The sequence below is a fragment of the Pyxicephalus adspersus genome, chromosome 3, assembly GCF_032062135.1.
Source record: "Pyxicephalus adspersus chromosome 3, UCB_Pads_2.0, whole genome shotgun sequence".
In the NCBI taxonomy this organism is placed as follows: Eukaryota; Metazoa; Chordata; class Amphibia; order Anura; family Pyxicephalidae; genus Pyxicephalus; species Pyxicephalus adspersus.
In genome coordinates, this window is record NC_092860.1 from 154,793,335 (window position 1) to 154,806,048 (window position 12,714).

The following is a 12,714-nucleotide window of genomic DNA, read 5'->3' on the forward strand; positions in this document are numbered from 1 at the left end:
ATTGAACTATTTTTTTAGTCTTCCTAACTTGTGAAGCTAATATAGTACTGTCACCAAAAATGTTATGTATGTCCATTGGATACTATAGTGAAATGAAAGTAACGTATAAAAAATGTATTTTGTTATGAAAATTTACATGTATTTTTAAATTGTTTATTCCTATATGACATGTTCCCGAAACTCCAACACCCCCAGCAATTTTGGGGACAATATAACGTGTAGTGGCTTTGTACACATACCAGAAAACATTGGCAGGCAACTCAACATATGGGCAACATATGTTTAATTTTTGGAAAAATGCAGTCTTAAAAACTTTTTTTTCGCTATGGGCATGTTGCTTAGTGGCTTTATATTTCACTTGGTAAAATTGGTACATTCAATTTCCAAAATGGCCAAACTGACAGTTTCTCCACAGGTAAAAAAAAGATTTGGTGAGATGATGTTTGCAACAATCCCCAATACCTCATCCTGTACCAGGAGCCTCTGTACTAATAACACGATAACATGCAAGTTTGAGACTGATAAAGGATATTGCACTTATGGCATATGCAAAACCGTTAGGCCTTGTAATCATACATTGTGATACAGTCACTGTGAAAGCATTCAGAAATGACAAAATTATTGTCTAATAAATAACAAGACTAATATAACAATTCATTTTTTACTTATTTATATGACAATTCTAATTCTTGTCTCCTTCAACTTTCTCCCCATTCATAATTAGGCATCAATACCATCTTGTTTTCCATTGGTGGAAAGTGTGGAGCAGATCAGTTTCTGAAAGCTGTTTCACAATATCTGATGTTTTTTTCTTTACTGCATTCATTGATACAAAGCTTATTCTTTTAATCACCAATTTCAATATAGGAAAAAAAAAGTCCCGAGGTTACAAATCTAGTGAATATGGAGGATCTTCCAGCATAGTGATGTATTTGTCAGTCATAGAAAGTGCATTTTACACACTTCTGCCCATGTTTTCCTGCCGCAACTTGTCAGAACTTCCTTGTTGGGTCACTGTTGTGCCTTCACATCACAAAATACGATGTGCATGGCTATGAATTTGGACTTTTTTTATTCTTGGACATGAAGTTGTTTCTAGTGACTGTGGTTGGGTTTCAGATACATACTGGAAGATCCGGGTTTCGGCACCAATTAATGACTTTATGAAAAGAGTTTGGCTCCACCTTAAGTTGCTGCAGAATGTCCGCACAAATTTCCTTGCGGCTCTATTTTTGCTTTAGTGTGATATTTTAGTAAAAATGCCAAATTGATGCGATGATGGACTTTTATACTATTTTCAGCACATGGGGGAAACACAAAAGAATTAAACGGTGACTGGCAACAAACAAAATTAGACAGAGTGGCCGCTTTTGTTCTGCAAGTTTGGAGAAGTTTACACATTCATGGCAAAAGATCAGAATGTCACTGCTCTGTTTAGAGATGAAAACACAGTCTTTTTATTTCATTGACAGACCTGGTACTTAATATTCTATTTGTTGCCAAACTAAGGTGTAATAAGTTGTAATTTTATGCCTGGAATGAAAAAAAAAACCACAAGCACACCTTGTAAAAATGCAAAGCTGAAAATCTAATTCTAATTCAAATTTTTAACACATCTCCAGGTGAGTCCTCATTTCAGTTCATGGTACTTCGAGGTCCCCAATGTTAAAGTTAATGTTTTATTATATACTGTACACAGGGGCTGCACCTGCTTGGTCTATTTGGCCTATTTTGCCTTTAGTATAGCTTGTAGGGGAAGGAAAAATGAATAATTCATGCTATATAAATGCTAGAGAACAGAAAGAAAACATGAGGGCTTGGGTCTTGGTGACCAATCAATAGAGCTGGGAGACAAAGGCAGCTCTGTGACAAAACAGGAGCAGGTAAGTATCCCCAGTGTTTATTGCTGCTATAAATTAGCAAATAGAGGGGATCACCTGAACACTTGAAAATAATAACGGCTTTGGAGCACCTAGTCAATGATAATAAAAAGGTGTGGGAGTTACGTCATTCCGGCCTGGCCAATGATGAACATAGAAATGTGTATAAGAAGAAGATAGAGGACAAAGGCACTAAAACACAGACAAATGAATATTCCCAGGATTTATTTCCACTTTAAAATATCAAATAAAGGGTATCACTTGAACTACAAACTTTCTACAAGTTAGAGACAGAAGAGTTTTGTGCATTATGCCATCAGTGAACCAGAGAATAGCTATCCTTTTATTTTGAGTTGTAATAGAGTTAAGTCATCTTGACATAACAAGCCGTAATACTATCACTGTGAAAGTGATCATGTCTGACACAAGTTTAATCACATAATCTATGTTTACATAGTCTACTTGGTTCTAAGTATAGTCTGTATAGTCTATAGTCTGTTACATGTTAAAATACTCCTGGAAGGAAATGCACAATCATCACGTTATACAAATTATACCCAATAAAAGGGCTCTAATTCTGCTAAAAAAATAATATGTAAGATGCTGATAATTACATATCATTTAAAAAATTTGAAGTAAGAATCACAATGTATGAGTGAGAATAAAAACACATTTGCAGGGCCAGTTTTCTTCTCTAAGTTCATGGCAGTTCCCAGAAGCTGCTGTGTAATAGGTCAGTGCAGAGAAGGTTGCAGCTGCTCCATGCAACAGAGAACAGTTTTAGTTCCATTTTTTTATGCTTTTCTATCAATGTAGTAATTTCACTGGCTGTTTATGCATTATTGTATTCTATGATAAATACTGCAGTGTGTGTATTGCAATGTTCCAAGATGGTTGCTGTGCCCTCGGCACTTTGGGGATGAGGTCATCAGTACTGGCCTAGCCTGGGGCAGGGATTCTTGGGTAAGTCCTTGAAAAGGACATGCTGTGGAGTGACTCAGATTCTGTTGCATGCACAGAAAAAGTATAACTTCAGACTGTCAGTTATGGCACAATCCTCTCACTGACACATTCTGAATAAACTTTAACATGTTTACATTGCTGGATTTCATATGTTGTTACTATTCAATACAAAGACTCTTTCTGCTAATACAGTTACACTCTCGCCTTCGCAGTGCTGGGTCCCAGATTCGAATCTTAGGACAGACAGTGTCTACATGGAGTTTGCAGGTTCTTCATGTGTTTGTGTGGTGAAAGGAATTTATTTTTGCTGAGTTTTGAATTTAAGTTGTTTTTGTGTTTTTGCTATATTTTGATGATAATTGAGATGTGTCGAAACTAGTTATATCCTCCTTATCAGTAGGTCAATATTTGCTCCATCCTTACCTTGAAGCTTCTTACCTTGAAACATCTTGTTCAGCAAAGTTGTTAATTAAGTTTCTTGTTACTGACTAACTACTAAGTGTCTCCCACCTGGTTGTCTGACTATATAAACTGTGATGTGAAAATAAAGATTTGAGACAGTATATAACTATATACGCTTAAGTCGCGTGTTGTGTTAAATCACTGCTCCCAACGCGTTGAAAACCGAGGTCACGATACAGAGGGAAATATTGGTCTGGGATCAATAGGAAATCGCCTTAACATGTGGGTTTCCTCTCACATTCCAAAAACAGTAGATTGTAAACTCTTTTGAGGGACAGCTAGTGACATACCTATGAAATTTGTAAAATGATGCGTAAAATGTTGGCAGCTCTAGACTCATCCTCATCGCAATAGATATATAGAACCAAACATTTGTAAGAATTGTGATGTGTATTTACTGGCTTCTTCTTAGCTAATCAGTTGCCACTGATCATAAATTCGGATGCAGATAGTGACAGTATCTGGTGTTCCTGGCTATGGGGGAGCAGATGACTTCCTCACTTTGTGACATGTGCCTGGGGTCTGGGTCAGAGCACGGTCACAAAACTGCTCCCATCCAAAACAAGGCTTTGCTTTGTTTTTAGTGTTAGCTACAACAGAGATAGAATAAATATCTACTTTTAGTCATCAGCACATTCCTTAGCCTCCTCACTGTGCCTAGACTGGTAATAGGCTATATTCAAAGACTCTTTGTTCATCGTGTACAGTCAATTTCCATGGCCTACTTTGCACGTTTTATTCCTGCATTAATTTGTGATGCTGTATTTAAAGGTCCATTTTAGGCAGGAACAGAAATAATTAGGTAGACTAAAAAAGTCAATTTACTCAGAGGCTCGTTCCATAACATGAACACGCAGGTATCAGAGCAAGTCTACAAACAACGCAAGGAAGTAATCCACAAGTGTTCCAGATATCAATACAAAATTTCCCCTGTAAGGGGTGCCTAATCTGCAGGATTACGATCAAGCAAATATTAGGGTTTCATCTCATGTTCTAAAAAATAGAGAAAATAAAGGGAGAGAGAGCATGGGTAGGTCGGAGTCAGAAAGTGAAGAAAAGAGGTCAGAAGAAGAGAAGTAGACTAACAAAGGAGCTCAGGGTGGTAAAAAGGCAAGGGGGGGAAAGGGAAAGTCGTTCTGATTCTGCTAGGTTTGTATCAACTATCACAGTAAATTGAAGGGTTTGGAGTTTTATCATAGTTGTATCATAATGACGAGCCATGGTGACCATACCCGTTAAAAACCTAGCCACAGAGTAATTGCGTATAGCCCTCATGTTTTTGATCAGGTCATCTTGTGTTTAATCTGAGTCAAACAAACTGACAAACATTTTAAACAAGATGAGGCCATACTTTGCTTCTACTCTCTACTCTAAATCTGGCCTTGACTTTAACAGCATTGGGCCTGATTTTTTAAAGCGCTCTAAGACTGGAGAAGATGGACCGTTGTGGAAGAACCTGAGTGATCCAGCAAACCTGTACTGGATTTCTTAATGATTTGCTATTAGTACCAATCATGTACCATCATCACAGGACTAATGTTTCTATAACCATTTATAACTTTATCATGTAATCATTTTTTATGTCATTATCTAACTTTATGATCATAGATTATTTGTTTATTTTTCTTAACAGTAATATAACTATTCTTAAGTTTATCATTATTTATGCTCTTTACAATGAATTATACAGTATGCCCATATATTTTCTTTTTCCTGATTTTCCTTATATGTACCTATTATTTATATGTTGTCTATATAGAGTATGCAACTCACATATCACAAGTTCCCTGAGGATGGCTTTTCAGGCGAAACTCGTTGAGATGCATATTGTTCTAATGCTTTACACCATTTAGAAAATATTGTCTAGCTAATAAGCAAAGAAACCCCTGTCTCGGAGGACACAGCGGGTTTGCCTACAAATAAAATAGACTATGCTGTTGGCAGAACTATCAGAGGCAAGTAAGGATTAATTTCCCAGAAAAGATGCCTCATGAAACAAGAATGGGACAATTTATAAGGCCTGCTATGGATAGAAAATAAAAGGAGGAGGCACGGTATGTGTCCACCCCACCACACCCCTTCCCCCAGAGTGACATCATGATACCAGAACTCGCGGGTTGTGTTCAGAGACAACCCACCCACTGCCCTGAGCCTGAGTTACATATGGGAGACATGGTACATGGCTCTGGCCAGTGCACTCCCCCAATGAGGTCCTTCCCTTGACCCCATGGGGGGGGGGGTAATGGACTGGCCAGAGCCATAGACCACCAAAGAATCCTTTGCAAAATAAGAGTGGGCACGCATGCCCATTACCAAAAAGGGGAGGGCTCGGGGTTCCTACGTGTGCCCACCCCACAAGACCCCTGGTTCACCCACATCACATCTGCTTTTGAAAGATTTAAATGAATGAATGATGAATCTCCTACTCCTACACAGTCCCTAGTGGGGGTCAGGGTATGGTTTTAGAACCTTTATTTCCAGACAGGACAGACTTGTTGCCCATGCTAGGTCTCAGCCCCAAGGTTACACCAACCATTCACCTAATCAGGGTGTGCTCCCTACATTCTTCTCAGAAGATGGTGTATGGACTAGCAATCAGCAGTGCTCTCCAAGAATACCTGAATACCCCAACACCTATATATTATTCCTTTGGGGCCTGCTATAGATTTAAAAGGCCTTAATGCCTCCAGGTTTGTCTCAATCATCTGCATGCGTATAGGGCAAAGGGTTTAAAAGTCAATTCAAATGTCACAGTACTTTAATCTGTACCATATCCTCTTCCTGTGCAGTGGCCATCCAATCGCCATTGAACACCAACTGTAAGGCAGCGACCGAGTCTTCTGTTCACACATTTGTGCCACTACTGCATGGAACTGCCAGTGGTAGCTATTCTTAGTTTTGGTAAAAAAAAGGTCTGTCCACCAGTTCTGGTTTCCTTGTATGATATTTTTGAGCTTCCCTCTCTGGGTGGCCTAGGTATTTAAATATTTGTTTGCTGCCATGGCGCTATCAGGAAAGGAAAATTAGGGTAGGGAAATTTCTGTTTTGGACTGCTTTGAAGAAGACCTTATAGGACCATACCTGTGTAGACAATGCAATAAGGTTATTTCTGGGCCTACTCAATTCTTCACAATGGGATGGGGAAGCGGTGAGGCAAAACAGAGCTGCTCCCTTGCCCAGGAATCCATTTATCTGACTATCCCTACCACATATCCTACTTTAAGATGAACTAAAGCAGGTTATCCTGGAGCAGTTTTCCATGTTGCTTACATCGCATGCTTGCTCCTCCGTGTTTGTGTTCTTGTATTACACATAGCCAAAAGCAGCACAGATATATAAATACAACATCTCTGCCTAAGGCCACAATTTCACAAAGTCACAGCAGGCTAAAAGAAGCATGAAAAGTAGTATTAAATGCTGTGAAGCTTTCCACAACAGGGCACTGTTCGAGGGGAAAATTGCTGCAATTATAAAACAAATTGTGCTTGGCATATTTTGGTAAAAAACTTACATAATCTTACATTAAGACCATGCTTAGAAAATGAACTGAAATATATGAAAATGCATTGAGTGTTTTAATTAGTACAAACACAGGTCTATACTTCACATGTGTCTGCAGGAAGAATATACATGTAAAATGTATGCAAAGTACTCTTTGAGAGAATCTCTTGCCAGTATTTATTAATCCAGGGCTATTTCACACATTAGTGTGGTGGCCACTGGGAAGAATACTCCTTACATTGCTGGGCAGTAGGAAAAATGACCCCGTTATACATAGCAAAAAAGATAATTGGTGCCACCTAAATTGTCCAGAGTCCAAAATTGCTTACAGACCCTCTAGCAAATTCTGGAGTAAAATAAAGTTACATGGAATCCTAGTCAAGAAATGTTAATCTATACAATTAAACAAGATAATGGTGCTAATAGCAGCGGTCATAGCTGTACTTTACAGTTGCAAAGGAAACCATGATATTAATATTTTTACAAAAAGGTACCAAATGAGACAAAGTATATATATATCAATTAGTTCATATATGATCTTCTACATATTTATATACAACCAGATTTTTCATCAAGCATGTTTCTATTTAGAGGCCTGTTTATAAATTAGTCATTTTGAAATTACTAAATATTCCCTGGTGGAGAATCAGTTAATGCAACTGAAAACTCATAGACTCATGGAAGATTTTTTAATGAATGTCACATTTGTAATGAATGTCACATTTGCTTTATCAATACAACCTATTATTATTATAGTAAATTTTCTCATCCGCTCTGGGCTTTATTTATTGTTGCTTTTTCATTGGTTTAACCGCCACAACGTTCGGAATAATTGGTAGGCCATTGATCAAGTCTATTTTGAAGCTAAATGTCAAACAATGGTTGTGTTGTGGTCAACAGCTTCATGTCAACTTTTCAGACAATCAAGTGTTGTCTAAAGGTCAAAATGTTATAAAAGCTGCATTTTTTCAAACCCTCTCACAGTGTTTAATCAGTGTCTTGTCTAAAATTCTTATTGGAAAGGCTTGCATTTGAAGAACTCTGCCAGTTACCAGCACCCACTCTAGCTAAGGGTTCCTATTCATTAAAAAAAAGGTTGAAGTTGAACAAAAATATTCGGTATACATTGCACAGTTATTCAGGCCTATGGCAGGCGCAGCACCATGAGGTGCCTTGTGCGCTGTGGCATTAGAAGAATTATTATCTCTGTCTCTCTTTATTCTTATCAGACTGTCTTTACTCTATAATTCCTCTAATACCGTTCCATAAAAGTAGTAGGTTTAAAGAGCACACCAAATACTTTAGATAACTTCTTTATTAACTTCAAACTTTCTTCATATAACACTGCTGATTCTGCAGCAGTAAGTCTATGTACAAACATGTGTTGAATAAAGTATCACAAAATGATGGTTGAAGTTTTGATGATAATGATAATACTGATACTGGTGATGGTAATGATACTGATGTTTAGTTTGTTGATAATGATACTGTTGAAGATAATGATAATGTTGATGATGATGCTGACGATAATAATGCTGTTTGTTGTTTATGCTGATAATGTGTTGTTTATGGTGGAACTGCAAGCAAACACATGACAGGTTCAGCAGACAGTCCCAATCACTATTAAACTACAGTAATCTATATAACTGCATTAAATACCTTTTTGGCCTTTTGTCTACTTCTATGAAACTCTCTGGCTGGAACTCTGGCTGTTCTCTCTCTCTCTCTCTCTTCTCTTCTCTTCTCTCTCTTCTCTCTTCTCTCTTCTCTCTTCTCTCTCTTCTCTCTCTGTTAGCACGCTGAATACAGCATGGTTTGCTAGGGAATTTCCCCATGAACACAGTGTAAGGCTGGTTGTGATTGGTTGAAGCCTCTGCATAGTGTAAGACTCACTGTGATTGGCTTATCTTCTAGCTAGATAATGACTCTTAAAGGTATATTTTCTTTTTCTGCCTATGTTAACAAAATGCATATATATAACTGTTATAAACATTCACAACCATAAACTACAGTGATAACTCTGCATCTAGCTTAAACATATGAGCATATGAGCTGTATAGTGGGGCTGTTGGCAGGTTTAGGTGTATACAGAATATACTGCACTAATAACCTAGGACAGGTTTTAGCTGGCCAGCTACAAGGCCCCCCTCCTGTACTGAAATTGCTCACTTTGATATCACTGCACACTGTAAGCACTTCGCAAGATACATTAGAGTCTGCATCAATTAAGACTAAGACAACCTCATCTCCTTGGTGGGGCTTGATGTATCTCAAACAGTTAACAGTAATCCGCATTGGAATACAGTTTGTCTATAAAATGCCAACTCCTCCAAATTAAACATTCATATCAAGGCATCTTAGTGTTGTTCCTTTCCTTTGGTTCCAATTTGATTCGGGGTTTTTTGTTTCTCTGGGACGGATACTCAATTGTGTTTTTTGTTACAAGTGTTTTCCCTGGTCTGGTGTAGATGGTAGGTGATTCCTATGTGTCAAAGGGGTACAAAGAGAGCCGCTGTTCTGCCTGATGGAAGGCAGCTGGGCATCCCTGAGTGAGGGGGCTGGTTCAGTGGCTCGGTATTCCGGGTCTACAATGGAGAAGGGTCATGCCAGAAATTTACCATTTTGTTCAGTTGGACCTGGTGCCTGATGTGTTGGTGTTGCGTGCCAGTGGGAACGACTTGAGTAACAGGCCTGTGCGGGAGTTGATAAGAAATAATAAATGGGTTTTCTGAGGCTGCAGATTATGTTTAAGCATTTGTTGGTGGTCTGGTTGCAGTGGAGGGGGGCGTTTGAACAAGGCCAGGAAGAAGTTAAACAAGGACGTGGGCCACTTTGTTGTGCAGGATGGGGGGTTAGTGGTGCGGTACCGCGATTTAGAGGTTGAGCCAGGTTTGTTCCTAAAGTCAGATGGGGTGCATTTGACAGATGTGGGCATTGATTTGTGATGCCTAGGCCTGCAGGACGGGATTAAATGGGCACTGCAGATTTGGAGGAGCGCACAAATGTGAGGTGTCTCGCTTGTGGTGGTTCAGGTCCTCGAAGGGAAGGTGCTGTTGTGTAATAATTATGTTGGGGGGCCCATCCAAGATATGGAGCCCCCCGTTTGGGTTGTAGTTGGTGGAATTTGTTGGTGGGGTCTGCACAATAAATGTTTAGTTTCGTTCCCAAGCTGGAAGTATGGGCGGCTGGGAGCAATTGTTGTTGTAATGTGCAGATCCCAAAAGGTATAAAAGGGTGGCCTTCAAGGATCTGCAACCAGTAAGCAATAATTTTTGAAGCAGTATTTTATGGTATTGGTAATTTCTATTATTGTTATAATGTTTCATGTTTTATTATTTGTTCAGTAAATTATTTAGGTATATTGTAATTGTTATCTATAATAATATTGGTATATTGTTATATTATTTTCTATTATTATTAAGGTATTTAATATTATCTTTTTAATAAAAGGCCTGCGGGGCTTTTGAGCAACGATTGGTGTGATTTATGGTGTAACAAGATGTCGGGGATAATCATAAGGGGAGGGGGTGGGGGAAAAGTTTTATGGAAAAAAGTTTTGTGGTGAGTTGAGATTGGGGTAGGCAACGGGATTAGTATTCAAGTCTGCGGATCTATGTTTTGGCGCAGTCATGCTGCTGCAACACTAGAGTACCTGTGCGGTCTATGTTTCAGTGGAAGACCTGGACATGGACCAAGTGGCTCCCTCCCAACTCTTCCTTGGTCGGCTCCAGGATCCTTCACACTCAACTGTCTGGCAGACTAATACACACAGTGCTAAAGCCATATAACAAACAAAACGCCTTGGCATGGGCACTACATAGACCTTCCAAGCCAAGCCATGTCCCAATATTTACATATAAATATATATATGCCACAGATCTTAAATGTATCAAAATCTTAATTCACCTGGGTCAGAACTATCAAGCCACTGAAAGGCCAAAAATCACAAACTAAAAATATCTGTCCACTTATTATACACATTGTAGGCATGGTTTAATAAAGCTCTCCAACAATGGAGATAAGACTATCATAGGAGAACCTGGTTGATCCAGCAAACCTGGAATGGATTTCTTAAAAATAATTTATTAGTTGCCTAATTTTTAAATCCTGGACCAGATGCATTTCAGGTTTGCAGGATCAACTAAGTTCACCCATGATAGTATATCTTCTCCAGTCATGGAGAGCTTTAATAAATCCAATTATTTATAATTTTCATGTGTATTACATTGATGTTTGCTTGTTTTACTTTTTCTGAAATGATAATTCTGAAAATAAGGTCTACAAGAACAGAGCCATGGGAAAACTACTGGAGGTTATTAGGACAAAAAGGCATTGAGAGTAATCAAACCCTCCTATATACTATCTAAAGTAAAAAAAAAATGATCTGTTTCCTATTTCACTGTTTGGTAGACACTATCACTATGATCACTATGACACTGATATAATCAGATGGACCACAGCAACAATTACTTCCTAATCTCTCCTATGAAAATAGTTTTGTCCCTTGTTTAATGTTTACACAGAGGAATAATGAAGTATACTTATAGGTGTATTAAGTGCATGTTTAGCGTAGGAACTACAAACTACAAGGAGCCATTGAAGCCAACCACCAACATTTTTACTTTACATAAAAGGGTAGACAAAAATCTAAAAACAAACAAAAAATTATATTTTTTACTAGCCTTTTTTAGGAAACACAAAGCGAAGCCCCTCACCTTGAGCACTGTAAGATCGGGTGACTTAGCCATAACAAAGTGGGCAAAGATGGCGGCGCCCATCACTTCTGCGCCGGAGGAGGGAAGATTCTAGTATGGTACATCTTTGGCAGGATCGAGAGATCTACAGAATTAAAGGCAAGTTTGTGTTTTTTTTTTCAGTTTAGTTCCATTTTAACACCTCCGTACTATGAAAGTGCCAATACTGAGCTTCGTATTTTAGTTGCTTGACTGTTATGGTAATCCAGTGGATTTCCATGGCTTTAGTATTCAGATGTGAGCTGAATTCTCTTCAAATCTTCCTTGCTGCAAACCATAAGCCATTTCTAACCTTTTTATGAAGGTGAAGCTTAGACAGGTTCACTTTAATAGCCATAGCAAAGCTGCAGTTTACCACTTTTAACCTGTGCTAAGCCACTCCATAGCCCAACTCCATAGGAGTTGAAGCGAAAAACATCCCTTTCATATTGGTGCTTGGTTGTGGTATGGTTTCTGAGATCTTAAATCTGCATTTCAGGGTGGTTTACCACTCAAACCACTTCTTTTGGCTTACAGCCTCTTCAAAAAATGCTTGCAAAGTACTTCATTTAAAAATTCATTTGATCGCTCTAGGGTACCTGGTAGTTGAAATTAGGAACTAGGAGTGAATATTCTTGGTAATATATCCACATCTGAACTTTTCAGACTTTCTCTAGATAATCACACACTTAGCCAGTCTCAGGCACAAAACAAACTGCGGCTACACCTGAATGAGTGGCAAACAGTGCCAATGGACAAGACATTTTCAGAAAAAAAGCCCTTTGTTTCTGTGGTGTTGCAGTTCTTCCTAGAGAGCGGGAAAAGTAACTGCACCACCAAAAGCACCATGTCACTTCCAGGAACAGAGAAGCAATCGCTCTGCAGTACAAATGCCTGTAAATCCATATCACTCAATCATATTTCTCAAAGAGCTACAGATAGGCCAATGAAAAGCTACAAGCTGAAGCTCACTGGAAAAAAACAGGCTTCCAGCTGGCAATCCAGAGTGTCTGTTCCATCACAGAACAGGCATCTTAAACAGAAAGGAAGGGTTAACAATAGCATGTTTCTTTTCCAGCAACAAGGGTGTAACATACTGCACAGCATACAGAATGCAGCAATCTTAGGGGTCTATATATACAATTTTTTTTTGTTCTTCAACCTATTAGATAGGA

At 38.6% G+C, this 12,714-nt stretch overlaps 1 long non-coding RNA gene across 2 annotated transcripts in view; it reads right to left on the reverse strand.

The window, feature by feature from the left end:
- Positions 1-9,055, reverse strand: part of LOC140327332 (uncharacterized) — a 28,436-nt gene extending 19,381 nt beyond the window's left edge. For both annotated transcript variants that reach the window (XR_011920025.1, XR_011920026.1), the window contains exons 1-2: positions 8,466-9,055; positions 666-8,383 (exon numbers count right to left, since the gene is read on the reverse strand). This is a non-coding gene — a long non-coding RNA (uncharacterized lncRNA). The remainder of the gene's footprint in view (positions 1-665; positions 8,384-8,465) is intronic.
- Between the last annotated feature and the right edge of the window lie 3,659 nt (positions 9,056-12,714).